At 42.0% G+C, this 15,310-nt stretch overlaps 1 pseudogene; it reads left to right on the top strand.

The window, feature by feature from the left end:
* The first annotated feature begins 677 nt into the window (after positions 1 to 677).
* On the top strand, positions 678 to 14,774 carry LOC129485332 (exonuclease GOR-like; annotated as a pseudogene).
* Positions 14,775 to 15,310: the final 536 nt, after the last annotated feature.

Raw genomic sequence — 15,310 nt, 5'->3', positions numbered from 1 at the left:
TTATTTACATGTTTTATGGTTTGGCTTTAGGTAGTTTTGAACTTTTTAAAATAAAATCATACCATGTGTAGTTTCGTGGTACTTGATTTTTTTACACTGGTCTTTAAGTGTTCAGATAGAAAGATAAGTAAGTAGATAGATAGATAGATAGATAGATAGATAGATAGCATTTATTCAAATGAAAGGAAGATTCAGGGTCTGTCAAGACAGAGAAAACATATAATAATGTGAATAGGGAAAGTTAATATAAAGAATGATTAATTATAACAGCATTTGAACAAGGAAATATTGTGTAGTAGAAAGTAAGAAGTCTAAATAATACGTGATGAGCACATATAAGGAATTGCCATTATTTCCAGGGTGAAGTTGGAGTAGCCAGTGAAGACTCCCCTCACCCCTTGGCCTCACTGAATGTTAAGAAGTCGCTGTGTTGTTGCGCTTGAAAAACTTGCTTTCAATCCACACTTCAGAGCTCCCCAGAAACTTGCCTTCTGGGCCACTTGTAAAGCTGTTTACAAAGAAATGTCATGCCAGACAGGCTCCACTTCAGATTTGGCAAAGGGCAGTATCAGGAGAACCTCATGGCTGCTCAGTTCTCCTGGCCACCATGAACTTCAGGAAGTGGCTGCTATAGCAGCTGCCTGAACTACACAATCTGGGCATTGGTGTATCCCTGTATGCCCTCCGGGCCACACACTGGAGGTGTCATTTCTAAAGCAGATTGGAAGCGCATTTTCGGAATTTCTCTCCAATGCTTTCTACTCACAAAGATTGACATCTTAAAACGTGGCAAGGGAAAAAAATATTTAAAGGGTCCAGATCTATTTATGTAAACAATCAAGAGTGAGTTCTTAGTGGAAAACCCAAACTTGGATAAATGGTGCATAATAATATATATTTGTTCATTTTCTGCTGTTGTACATTTGGAATGATTTTTGTATTTTGACTTTGTGAACATGTCTCCTAATGTAAATAGCCAATATATTCTCTTTCCGGACAGTATCTTCCGATAACTGGAATGTCTGGGTTATAAAATTGGTGGATCGTCAATTCTATTGGGCAATGCCACAGCGCTTCAAAGTAATTTTATTTATTTATATTTCCACTGACAAGGTAATCATGTTATACAAAATAATGGAAGTATAGATGATTGTGGCAAGTTAAAGAAATACAAGGAACTCACACTTACTAGAATCCAAGGCATTTGTGGGAAGAACAATTCATACACTGAGCACCAAATACATCAAGTATGTTTTGTTTGACATCGAGAGGAGTGTAACTACTTTCTTGTAGTTTATCAAAATCCCATAATAAGGTTAAGCAGGTAGGAATATAGGCACATTTCCATTTCAGAAAGCATTCTGGCCTAGATAGAATAGAAGGATATCAACCCAGGAAGAGAACAGAACTAATATTTTGTGTGTGTGTGTGTGAGACAGGGTCTCACTCTGTCACCCAGGCTAGAGTCAGTGGCACAACCCTGCTCAATGCAACCTCAGCCTCCTGGGCTCAGGCAATTGTCCAGCCTAAGACTTAGCTGAGGTTACAGGCATGCACCCTCATGCCTGTCTAGTTTTTGTATTTTTTGTGGAGATGGAGTTTCACCATGTTGCCTAGCCTGGTCTCGAACTTCTCAGCTTGACTGGTCAAGCCACCTCGGCCTCCCAAAGTGCTGAGATTACAGGCATGAGCCACCATGCCAGGCCCCACAATCTTTTCTCATGACAACTGCTGTCACTTAGACTTTACTATCAGAAAAGATAAGACTATCCTCATCCTTTGGGTTTCAGCTTAGGTGTCATTTTTTTAGGAAGACTTTTAGGATGACTGTCCCTTCCTTTGTATCAACTACTAGACCATGAGCTCCTTAAGGACTTAGTCTTGTTTTTTTTTACACTTTTTTTTACAAATTTTACTTTAATTTTTGGGATACATGTGCAGAACCTGCAGGTTTGTTACAATTTTGGCTCCAATCTCTACCAGTAAGGAGAGTCCTTAGCAGACATTTATTTTGTGAGTAATGAGAGTAGCGCACATAAGAGACCCTCTGACACATTCTGTGCTTTGAAAAGAAGAGCTGCACTGCACACTAGGATTTCCACAATGCCTTTGCTATGGGGTTTGGCCGAGCATGCCCACAGGCTTTTTGTGATGTCATTGATAGAGGGTTGGACAGTATGGTAGATGTAGGACAGTGTGCATATTATTATTCAAAAAAGTGGACCAAAGCCTGCACAATACTTGAAAGCTTTGTCAACTTTCAATGAATTCTGTCAGCATGCAAGAAGCGTCCCCTCAAAATATTGTATGAAATTTGGTGGCTTAGGAAGACACTTTGGCAACGTATTTAATGTCACTGAAAGGAAAACAGTTTTCAGAGACAGACTGCCTGGTTTCTAACCCTAGTTCTCCTACTTAATTAGAGTATGCCTATGGACAAATTATTAAAGTTTCCTGTTCTTATGTTTCTTAATCTTTAAATGAGTATAAAATATTATTTATCTTATGGGGTTGCTGTAACAATTAAGTAAGTTAGAAAATGTGAAGCACTTAGAACAGTTTTTAGCACAGAATTGGTGATCAATAAATGTCTGATATTTTCACTTGAATAACAGAGTATTTTTTAGTTAGGTAAGGAAATACTGCTTTTTCTCTCTTACTTACCCTGCATGATAACATTTGTAGTAAAATAGATAACTTTTTCAACTTCTAGCACTAAAATTTGCAACTATATTTTATTCTTTCATATGCATCTCATAAGTTGCTTATTGTTTATTTCTGTCTAATACAGGGCATTCTACAAAATGTAGAATCAAATTTTTACTGAGAAATGAGAATACCAGAAAGTCTTTCTTCTCTACACTTAGGTAGGTAATATGCAACATTTTAAGAAGTGTTTGAATCTGTTTCCAAAGAACAACATTTGTTGAAAAGTAGGCATACATATATCTATGATTACCTTTTCTTAACTTTATTGGATATATTTTTTGAAGCATAATGCTGATGAAATGAAACTTCAGAAAACATACTAATTTGCAATGCCATGGACTGATTAAAAAGACAGCCACTTCATCTTTTTCTAGGATATGCTGACTTTTATGAATTTTATAATTTCGTAAATGTCTCTTAATATGTAAATTGTGACTTTTATATAGATTTCTACTTTTTCAACTTCTAGCAAGGTTTGTTAATTTTAAGTTTGTAGAAATGACCTAAATCCCCAAACATTAGTTAATTTATGAATACAACTACGTATAAACATTGGTGATTTATTAAATCATGGTAAAGGACAACAAAATCTGTTAGTATGGCCATCGTGTTACAAATAACTTTCATGCACTATTAAAGATAATTATGGACATAATTATTGTGTAAATAACAGCCAGGTGCCATGGCTCATGCCTGCAATCCCAGCACTTTGGGAGACCAAGATGTGCGGATCACCTGAGGTCAGGAGTACCAGACCAGCCTGGCCAACTTGGTGACACCTTATCTCTACTAAAAATACCAAAATTAGCCGGTCACGGTGGCAGACACCTGTAATCCCAGCTACTTGGGAGGCTGAGGCAGGAGAATCACTTGAACCTGGGAGGCAGAGGTTGCAGTAAGCTGAGATCATGCCATTGCACTCCAGCCTGGTTGACAGAGGGAGACAGCATGTCAAAAACAAAGTAATAATAATTATTATTATTGTGTAAATTAATTATTATATAATTTAAAAAATATGAATACATAACATTGTTATAGATAGTTATGTACATATATATGTAAAGTTTCAGTTTTAAAATTATTCCAAAAGGTGGATAAATAAAAAAGAGATTTTATTTTACAAATCCATCATTGGGAAATAGTCATAAAATAGTAAAAATAAGAAAAACAGCTAATTATATCAACCATTATATATACGATTTTGTGAAAAACAATTAAGTTCCTTGTCATACATTTTTAAACAAGAGAGTTACACAGCACAGATGTGTTGGTAATCCCAGTTAATGTTTTATCTTTGAACATATTCAGATAAATAACGGCAAGGCACTTAAGCAATTATAATTTTAAAACAGAGTGAGAAACAAAATTTTAAAATTAGCATGTGGCCCGGTGCAGTGGCTCACACTTGTAATCCCAGCACTTTGGGAGGCCAAGGTGGGCAGATTATCTGAGATCAGGAGTTTGAGACCAGCATGAGCAACATGGTGAAACTCCGTCTCTACTGAAACTACAAAAATTAGTTGAGCGTAGTGGTGGGTGACTGTAATCCCAGCTACTTGGGAGGCTGAGGCAGGACAATCACTTGAACTCGAGAGGCAGAGGTTGCAGTAAGCTGAGACCCAGCCATTGCACTCTGGCCTTGGAGAGAGAGCGAGATACTATCTCAAACAAACAAAAACAAAAACAAAATAAAAGAAAAATTAGCATGTGATAATATTTAGTGAAATAATTGTTATACTTAAAATATTTCTTTGACTACCCTGTATTAAGTCAACTTTCTTGCATCTCATTCCAAACTTGTCTGTTGACCTTTGAGCCCCCAAGTGTGGTTTTCAATACTTTATAAGCCTAATCAGTCAAGGTTGGTATCAACCTTTTCAGACACTGTAGATGAGACAACATTTCCCTAAGATTGGGTATGAGGAAGGTGAAAGCAATAGAATAGTATATAGAGTATATAGAGTAAAAATATGGTAGAAGTAAAAAAAAACTGCATAATGCGGTGTATGGCTAAATGTTTTTTAACATGTAGGTGAATCAGAGATGGAAAAATCCTAAAAGAGAGATTAATAGAGGAAATAATTGACTCAGTAACAAATGTGAAGAAGCGTCACAGTGACAGAAACCAGGAGTCTTTATAAAGGTTTGATTTAAAAAGGGAGAGAGAATAGGAACACTGAAAAAGATGGACAGAAAAAGATAGCAAATATTCAAGACTCCTTGAAAGAGTGAGGCAGGAAGTTTATAAATTGCTTGATTACTCCCAGCATATAATTATTTGAAGATTTCTATTGAGAGTGAGAACATGTAATTCTTTTAACCAAACATCTCTGCAGCACTATGTGTCATTAAGGAAGAGGATAATCAGTATTCAATATCAAAAGATGCATATATTTCTAGAAGAGGAGGAGCAACTGCATCTGCAGGCACTGGAAAGACAAGCAAAAGAGCTTTTCCAACAAATAGAAGTGAAGTGAGAATGACCCAACATTTACAAGGGACGAAAGACACATACAGAAAGCTGTGGGAGACATGCCGCATGCCTGACGGGGAGCTGCTCCAGGTGAGGAGGGAGGGTCCATCCTCAGAGACAGGAAGCCTTTGCTGGACAGTGCTGCCAGGACATGCAAATATCACCTGCATATGTCACTGCTCTAAGCTAAGTGACACATGCTCTCTGACTTCCACCATTTCCTTTCTCCATTCACTTATTACTGCATACTTTGGTAATCTTTGGGAAATTTTTGCCATTTTAGCTGATAGCATATAACAAAGTTCTCTTCAATATAATTTGGAGTACTATCCACACAGAGAGATCATCCAAAATCATTAGAACTCCAGGCCAGGGGAAGGTTAGTAATAATCCATTTACATGCCCTAGTTCCTCCTCACTCTGATATCCCAGACAGCAGTGATTTGCTGAAGACATTGAGGGGTTTCCCCTTGCCTGGGCAAGATTTCTCAAAGGTGCTCATCAATGTCCATGTACTGTTACTCATATGTTTCTCTGTTTTGTTTTAATAGTTGTCACGTGTGGTCAGAGCTTTCCTTGGAAATAAGATTAGGAAATTAATGACACTGGAAACCTAGATATCCTTGCTTTACTCCACCATCTCTTGCTGAGCTCCTTTCTTCTTAATGCCCACTGATGAAGCTTTCTATTGTTTAGTTGAGGTTCTGTTATTAATGTAGCCTTGAATGATTCCTTAGCAGGAAATAAAAAGATATACATTATTAAAACACTAAAACAGAAAGAAACAAGCGTATGAGAAAAGATGCAGAAGGAAAATTCTCTCATAATTCACATTATCTTTTATATTTTTGCAGGATGTGGGAAATGTAGGTTTCTAAAGGTTCTCTTATCTATGGTTTTCCTCCTTCCTCCTTCTCTTCCCCTCTGAGGCCTTTCTTTTGCTTTGGTTGTACATGAAAAGTTGGTTTCATGATGATTTATTGTGACCTCCCATATATGAGGCAAATAGTGTCCTAAGACCCTACGTGTGAGCGCCTGTGAGCTCATTGTAACTTCATGGAATGTAATTACTTTATGGTTATAAATGGGATAACCACCTTGAATGTGTACATTTGTTAATTAAGTTATTTTATTTAATAAATTATTGTGGAATCTTTACTAGAACATCAAGAATTTTTTTTGTACTAGTTTTGTTGAGATTCATTCACTTGCCGTGAAAGTCATGTTCTAATGTATTTAATTCAGAGATTGTTAGTATATCACACTTGTGTAGGCATCAGAGCTCTCTACTGCCTGTGCACTTTTATCACTTCCAGAACAATCCCAATACACATTAACACTTATTCTCCGTTCACCCTCCCCCATTCCTTGACAGCACTTAATCTACTTTTTATGTTTTTGCATTCAGGTAAATAAAATCATACAATGTAAGTTCTTTTTTTAATCTGATTCCTTTTTCAGAGAGTATGTTTTCAGTTTGTACACACTGTAAATCATTTGTCTTAGTGGTATATTTGAACCAGGCTGGGGTAGAATAATGAAGTGGTGGATATCTTACCTTACAAAGAATAAAAAGGGTGCTTATTTTCTTTTTATGTCTGAGCAAGTTAAGTTGACCTCACAGACTTTATTGTTTCTCAACATCCTCGTTATTAATCACATTTCAGCTCATACAACAGTTTTTCAGTGCCGAGTTGCTCTGCTATTACATCTTCTCTGAATATATTATATCAGATTATAATATTCAGAAAACTCTTATACTTATTACTTGCACATTGAAAATTCCAAGGGGGCAATGGCAGTAGTTGCCTTCTTTGCTAATATATTACAATTATTCAATGCAACTTTTAGAATAGATCATACAATAAATAAGATGAGTAAATGGATAAGTAGAGGAGTTAATATGTATAAATACTATTCTAACATTAAGAAAGTTTTCCAAAATATAAGTAACAAAATAGGATAGAACATACTAATGAATATCTATCAAAAGATAAGAAATAAATTGATTTTCAGATTCATATCAAAGATAACACTATTATGTTAGGGTTTAAAATAATTGTAGCATAATTTTTACAGGGTTGATTTCAATTGTCTTAGGTTTTTTAATATAAACAATCAAAAGAGGAAGCTTCCTATATAAGATGATGGGGAACAGGAACAAGACTTAGAATAATGGAGGCTGTCCTTATTTAAACTGACATGTAAATTTAATTACTTACTAAGCATAAAGTGGTATAAACCTTCTTATGCAGTAGAAAGAACAAACTTTGTTTACATTTTAAATAAGAATCCAGATGATAGAGAATGGAAAATTCTACAAAAGAATGTAATAGCTACGTCTCCTAGCACACCGGCTTATGTGATCTAACAAAGACCACGATTTTGAAATGATTCAGAAGGTGCATTTCTCTCACATGTTTGTACCAATATAGGAGTTGGTCAAGAAGAAGACTGACATCTTCAACAAGTGAATTTTACCTCTTTGGGCAGGAAACTTCCATTTATTACCATGTCTCATGCAGCAGGAAAGCCAGAAGCAAAGTAGGAGGGACAAGAGTATTTGGCTGTAAGGAAATCACCTGGTGTTTCTCACAATGCTTTTATTCCTGTCCTATAGGTTCAAAATTAGGCAGAGGGGACACTAAGTGGTAATTTATCTGGGAATGCTGTTTACACTCTAAACCATATTTATTCTTATCATTTGATTCATAAAACAAATTAAATGACTGGCACAACTGAAAATAACCCAAGAGATTTGTTGAATGAAACAAAGTTGAACCTCAACCAAATAGATAAGCTGCTGCCTAAGGTTAGCACCAGTTATTATTCAAGAGTGAGTAAACCCTGCTTTTTACCACTGTCGAGGTGTCCAGTGTCGTCCTTTTTAGAGCCTGGCGAGCTGAGGGTTATGTGGCAAGAAACATCTTATTTATATTTTAGTCCCTTAAATGAATGATTTTGATAGGAATGATTCTCCAAATTTTGAAGATACTTTTCAGAAATATTCTCTTATTCCTTCACTCTATATCACATAGACTATAATAAACTGTCTCTCTTCTGCCTCCACATATTTCATGCAGAACATTAGGAGTTAGCAGAGAGAAAGCCTATCACCAGCTTCTTTTGGACTCGCTGCCTCTTTCCAAGTGATCTGAGATGATAAAATTATTCACCTCAGGGCTCCAACCCAGCACTCCTTTTTGATTTTTACCTATGTTTTCTGAGCTTTTCTGTTGATGCTAAAACTCTATGCAACAGTCAAAACCTCATAATTTAATTACATTGTTTGTTGCTAAATTTCAAGGGAAATATTTTCCTGACATTCTGCTAATTTAGCTCACATTCACTTTGGCAGGAAGACAGAATTAGCTACTTCACGATCACTTAGTATTTGACTCTGATTTTGGAAGATGAAAAAGTTTTTGAGTCTATTTACCATATTTTCTTAGCCATTTAACCAAGATAATCTTATTCTGTTGATTCTCCTAGAGATACTTATTTATTCTCTTCACCTGTCAGAATTTATGTTAGAATATCACGAAGACTTACTAACAATTGAAATAAGTCTAAGAGAGACCACTAAGAACATTGTCAATCATTAATACAGAAATCTTAAACTTCCTGAGATTTTTATCCCTGAAAGAATTTATTTATCAATAGCCTGGTCATAGTTTCTTTTAATACAAGAATTTTCACTCTTCTATAGTACAAAAAGTAAAAACTGATAAAGAGGATCACTTGGAAAAAATTAATCTAACAAAACTGAGATACATTCTTGACGCACTTTCTTTCTGTACTAAATTTAGGAGACATGTAAATGGCAGATTTCCCTAGTGAAATAAGACAGACACACAGACAAAAATACTTCATGGTCCCACTCATATTTGAAATCGTTTTTTCAAAGTTCAATACATTAAAAACGGTGGTTACATTCGTGGGAAGAAAATAGGTAAATGAAGGGTAAAAGTGGTAAATGTGCAGTAGTGTAGAATAAATGAATCTGATGTACAACCTGTAGGTATATTAGATAATCTTGTATTGTTTATGGGAAATATTCTGAGAGACTAGATTTTTGGTATTCTCACATAAAAAAGAAACACAGCTAAGTGATATGATCGATTTGTTAATTTTCTTCATTTTAGTAATCATTTCCTTAGGCACATGTATCTCAAAACGACATATTGTGCACCTTGAAAATATAAAATAAAACAAATTAAAACATAAAGATAATTTTGTTCTTGCATCTAAGCTGAAAATAAGTGAAGACTGGGTCAGTAATAACAATGCTTTGCTGAATTAAGAGAATTCTAATAAAATGTTTTTAGTTGGGAAGCTGTCTGTATTAAATAAAACTGATCTAAAGCTGGTTACAGGGGCCATACATATAATCCCAGTACTTTGGGAGGCCAAGGTAGAAAAATCACTGGAGGCCAGGAGATTGAGATCAGCCAACTCCTGGGCTCAAGTGCTCCACCTGCCTTGGAGTCCCAAAGTGGTGGGATTACAGTCACGAGCTACCGTGACTGGCCTTTGCTTTATTTCACTCACTGTAACATCCTGTGGAATCATTCATGTTGCAAATGATATGATTTCTTTCCTTTTTGATGCTTCATAGTATTCTATAGGGTTTATATAACAGTTTTAGTGTTGTTTTATTGCTTTGTTTTGAGACAGCGTTTCGCTCTTGTCGCCCAGGTTGGGGTGCAGTGACTTGATATCGGCTCACTAGATCCCCTGTCTCCCAGGTTCAAGTGAGTCTCCTGCCTCAGCTGAGATCAGAAAGGCAGAACCTGCCTCACAGGTTCAAGTGATTCTCCTACCTCAGCTGAGATGAAGAGGCAGAATTACCATGCCGAGCTAACTTTGTGTCTCTAGTACAGATGGGGTTCCACCACGTTTGCCAGGCTGGTCTTCAACTCCTGACCTCAAATGATCAGCCATGCTTGGCCTCCCAGTGTACTGGCTTTACAGGTGGGAGTCACTGCGCCCTGGGGCTCATTGAGGTTTTAATTTGCAACACTGGTCTGTAGTGAGAGACTGGACGAATTAGTTGGGTTGTAGGCCTTAATAGGCAATTAGGTAAACATCAGGAAAACAGCAATGTACTCAGAAGAGAATACTTTTACAGCACCCAAGAGAAGTCAAACATCTGTAGTAGGCGTAGAAATGTAATTAAAATGTAAATGAGGCACTATATTAATCACTAGGCTTTTCAGAAACACTCTACCCTATTCTGACAAAAGGGTGGTATTTCGAGGCAGCATTGAATTGATAAACTACGTATTTGAAATAGGTATTGATATATGTCCATTGTCACGGAAACCTTCGTGTACTTGGATTGAGGAATCTCAAGGTTGTATAATGTGTCTAAGTAAACTGCCCAAAAGAACCTGAATCAAATATACAAAAAAGTTATTTCCCCACTGGTATTTTTTATTATACCTTAAGCTGTAGGGTGCATGTGCCCTAAGAGCACGCTTGTTCCGTAGGTATCTATGTGCCATGCTGACCTGCTGCACCCATCATCACATCATTTAACTTAGGTATTTCTCCCAATGCTATCCCTGCCCCCACCCTCCACCCCGTGACAGGCCCCTGTGTGTGACGTTCCTCACCCTGTGTCCGAGTGTTCTTATTGTTCAATTCCCACCTATGAGTGAGAACATGGGGTGTTTGGTTTTCTGTCCTTGTGACAGTTTGCTCAGAATGATGGTTTCCAGCTCCACCCATGTCCCTGCAAAGGACACGAACTTATCCTTTTTGATGGCTGCATAGTAATCCAGGGTGTTTATGTGCCACATTTTCTTAATGCAGTCTATCCTCGTCGATGGACAATTGGGTTGGGTTCCAAGTCTTTGCATTCTGAATAGTGCTGCCATAAATATACGTGTGCACATGTCTTTACCCTAGCATGATTTATAAACCTTAGGGTATATACCCGGTAATGGGGTCGCTGGGTCAAACGGTATGTCTAGTTCTAGATCCTTGAGGAATGGCCACACTGTCTTCCACCAGGTTTGAACTAGTTGACTCTCCCACCAACCTAGGCAAACAGGGTCTGGAATAGACCTCCAACAAACTCCAACAGATCTGCAGCTGAGGGACCTGACTGTTAGAAGGAAAACTAACAAACAGAAAGGAATAGCATCAGCATCAGCTAAAAGGACATACACTCCATAACCCCATCGGCAGGTCACCAGCATCAAAGAGCAAAGGCAGGGAAAACCGCCAAGCCGGGGAGGAGCCAGAGCAGAAAAGCGGAACATTCTCCAAACCAGAGTGCCTCTTCTGCTCCAGAGTCTCGCTCTGTCGCCCAGGCTGGAGTGCAGTGGCGCCATCTCGGCTCACTGCAACCTCTGACTCCTGGGATTATTTCCCCTACCTCAGCTTCCCCAGTTGCAGGGATTATCGGCAACCGCCATCATGCCCGGCTAATGTTCGCATTTTTCGTTTGCATTTTAGACAGGATCGTGATCCCTCCTGTTTAAAATTCCCACTGAAACTCTGCTCGTGAGGACAGCTGATCTGGGCACAATGGTTTCCACAGTATTTGGTTTTCGTAGACACTGCAGGATTCACCTTCCGTATCTTCTCATCTCCTCTTAAAACAAGCTATACATTGGTAAACAGCCGATTCCTTTGGGGCGTTGTCCTTATAAGCTTTTCATAAAACATCAGTGACTTCTTCGTTATTCCGACCGAGATTCACCATACATTTGATGTTTGTTCGGGCTGCAGTTTTAGCGGAATTCATGACGCTCTGATAGGAGTCCTTTTCAACCGAAGTCTCATCCTTCTTAGTGCCTCACACTAGATCTAGTTCAGAAAGTTTATAACAAGTTAGTACAAGTTAATTTTAGTGCAAACAAACTAAAATCCATGCATAGATTTTCAGCATGTATATTTTCTATGAAGTTTTTGAAGACCCCGTGTGTTGAACGTTGCCCATGTCCTGGGACAGAAGCGGTTGCGGTCTGCTTCCTGTCCTCAAACTTCCCACGGTGGAGGAGTGCACAGAGCAGGCAAAGGCAAGCCCAGACAGATCCTGCCCACTAGCAGACAGCAGACGGCTGGCCCAGTCCCGGCTCCGTGGGGGTGCTGTGTGGGCCCGAGCAAGTTGAGCAACCTCCCTGAAACTCAATGTGCAGCTAAGTGGCTCAGTTCCACTAGCCATTATGGTACTGCTGTGCAGGGACCGTTAACCCTCTCAGGAAAAGCAAGCTAGCTCCAAGGTTAGCAACCAGGAGTTCGGGTTGCTTCCATTAGCAGACCCTGAGCTCCCCCCAAAACTGGAGTCTGGTGGAAGATGAGGTTCAGTGTGATTGGATGGAAGTAGCAACGTAATGAAGGAGAAGTCCCACCCTCTCTCACAGAAGAGCCCTGTGCGTCTATAAAGGCGGTGCGCATCTGCGGCGGCACTCATTGAAGCCGCCAGTTGGGAGAGGAGCAGAGCCGGGCAGGTGCTCCCGAAGGCAGCGAGATGTTGCGAGCCACAGCTCCCTGCTGGTTCCCACCTGGCTATCCAGAAGCGAAGAAGGCGGCCGAGGAGGCAGCCCTCGAGGCTTGAGAATTCCCACTGCCCTCTCGTAGGCCTGCCCAGAGCTTCGGGCCCTGGGTGCCCCAGATGTACAAGCAGACCACAGCATCTGTGGGGATCCAGACGGAGCCCGAGAATACGGGTCCAGCGGTGGCCCCAGCGTGGCACGAGACGGTGAAGGAGTCTTGGTACTTCCCTGCTCAGAGGGGATCAGCCTGCTGCCTGCCAGCCTCCCCAAAACTGGCAGAGAGAACCTCCGCAGTCCGCATCTCAGCCCCCAGGGAGAGGAAGAGGATCGCCCAATTTCACCGCCCTTGCTTGGCCACCGGTGCCACAGATACCAAGAGTACCCGGGTGGCCATCAGAAGGCAACGCTCCAATGGCTCCAAATTCGGCGGACAGCCACGGAAGATGCGCAACAGGTCGGGGATGGCAGACAAGACCTCCGCCACCATCAGCTCTAAGCGGATCGTCCGTCGTCCATCCTTAGCGCGTTTGAAGAAACCCATTATCCTCCGAAGGTCGGCGTGCCAAGTCCCCACCGTCATCCGCCGAGGCTATCTCCAACTGTTCACCAAAGAGTGTCTCAAGTTCTGCGCCTCCAAGCAGGAGGCCGAGGAGAAGGTGCTGAACGAGGAGAAGGCGGCCTACAACTGCAGCCCCAACAAGAACGTGTACCTGAACGTGGTCCTGAACACCTTCAAGAGACTGTAGGGCCTGACCCCCAGCTCCATGCCCGGCCTCAGCAGGGCCGCCCTGTACAGCCGCCTCCAGGAGTTCCTGCTCACCCAGGACCAGCTCAAGGAGAACGGCTACCCCTTCCCGCACCCCGAGCAGCAGGGAGGCGCCGTCCTCTTCACTGGCCAGGGGAAGGGGCCCGGCGACTCCTCCCGCAGGGTCTGCTGCCGTTGTGGCACCGAGTACCTGGTGTCCTCCTCGGGCCGCTGTGTACGCGACCAGTTGTGTTATTATCACTGGGGGCGGGTCCGCTGGAGCCAAGTGGCTAGAGGCCGGGTTAGCCAGTACACCTGCTGTGCAGCGGCTCCTGGCTCCGTGGGCTGCCAGGTGACAAAGCAGCACGTGCGGGACGGCCTCAAGGACAGCTTCGAAGGCTTCGTGAAGACCTTCGAGAAAGAGTGTTCCAGAGACGCTTATCCAGGGATCTACGCCTTGGACTCTGAGATATGCTACACCACGCATGGCCTGGAGCTGACCCGCGTCACCGTGGTGGAAGCCGACATGCGAGTGGTGTACAACACCTTCGTCAAGCCCAACAACGATATCATGGACTACAACACCAGGTTTTCCGGAGTGACCGAGGCCGACGTCGCTAACACGAGCATCACGTTGCCCAAAGTCCATGCCATCCTGCTGAGCTTTTTCAGCGCCCAAACCATCCTCATCGGGCACAGCCTGGAGAGCGATCTGCTGGCCCTGAAGCTCATCAACAGCACCGTAGTGGACAGGGCCGTGCTCTTCCCACACTACCTGAGTTTCCCCTACAAGCGCTCCCTCAGGAATCTCGCGGCCGACTACCTGGGACAGATCATCCAGGACAGCCAGGAGGGGCACAACTCCAGCGAGGACGCAAACGCCTGCCTGCAGCTGGTGATGTGGAAGTTCCGACAGCGCGCCCAGATCCAGCGATGCCACCGGTCCGCCTCTCCCGCCGCCCTGGCCTGTCCTTAGCCCCTGGCCTCTTCCAAATCTGCCCTCAATCCCGAGAGCTAACCCTGTCTACCTCGCCGCAAAGCGAAAGAAACGGGAGCAGCCGGCGGCAGGACAGGGCCAAAAGCCGAGACCAACCCCGACCCCCGACTCCCAGTCCCCGGGAGTGCCTGTCGCGGGCCGTCGCCCCTGTCCCCATCCCTCTGCCCCTCCCGTACCTCTGTCCTTCCACCAATGTGCTCCCCATGGCCCGAGCCCCCACTCCCAGTCCCCCGAGTCCCTGCCGCTGCCCATCGCGCCTGTCCCCATTCCGCCGTCCCTCCCAGAGCTCTGGCCTTACACCACTCTTTTCCCCCAGCCCTCCTGGACCTCCATGGCCTCTGAGAACAAGGCGAGCCCCCTGACCTAACAGCCTCCTGAGAGTCTTCCAACCTGGGCATCTTCCCCTTCTGTGGGGCTTTCTGAACCTCCCCTCCCACACCCGATTTTTCCCCCACCCCCGGGGAAGGCGCCCAATCAATCTTGGCATGAATTTAAACATTGAAAAGAAAAAACGTTTCAAAGCAAAGCTGAAAGTCCTCAGCTTCTCAATGCGCGCTTAGCTGTTTTTCGGTAGAGCCACCACAGTGAGGTGGGTGAAGCACTTAGGCTCTAGAATTACACATCTGGGTTCACATTCAAATTCCACCACTTAGTAGCTTTGTAACACTGGACAAATAACTTCTGCGCGCTTCTGGTTTTTGATCTCCAAAGTGTGATCAGGAGGTCATGGTGAGGAATAAACGAAGCAACACATGGGCAGCCTTAAAACGATCGCACATAGTAGGTGTTCAATTAAGAGTCCTAGTGGATTCTTCCACCCAGATCAACCAACTACAATGTCTCAATCAGTCAGTCAACTTCCAACTGGACTCCAAGAC

This window comes from Symphalangus syndactylus, chromosome 6 (assembly GCF_028878055.3).
Source record: "Symphalangus syndactylus isolate Jambi chromosome 6, NHGRI_mSymSyn1-v2.1_pri, whole genome shotgun sequence".
In the NCBI taxonomy this organism is placed as follows: Eukaryota; Metazoa; Chordata; class Mammalia; order Primates; family Hylobatidae; genus Symphalangus; species Symphalangus syndactylus.
The sequence above is the reverse complement of the archived record's forward strand: the minus strand, read 5'-3'. Positions and strand labels throughout refer to the sequence as shown.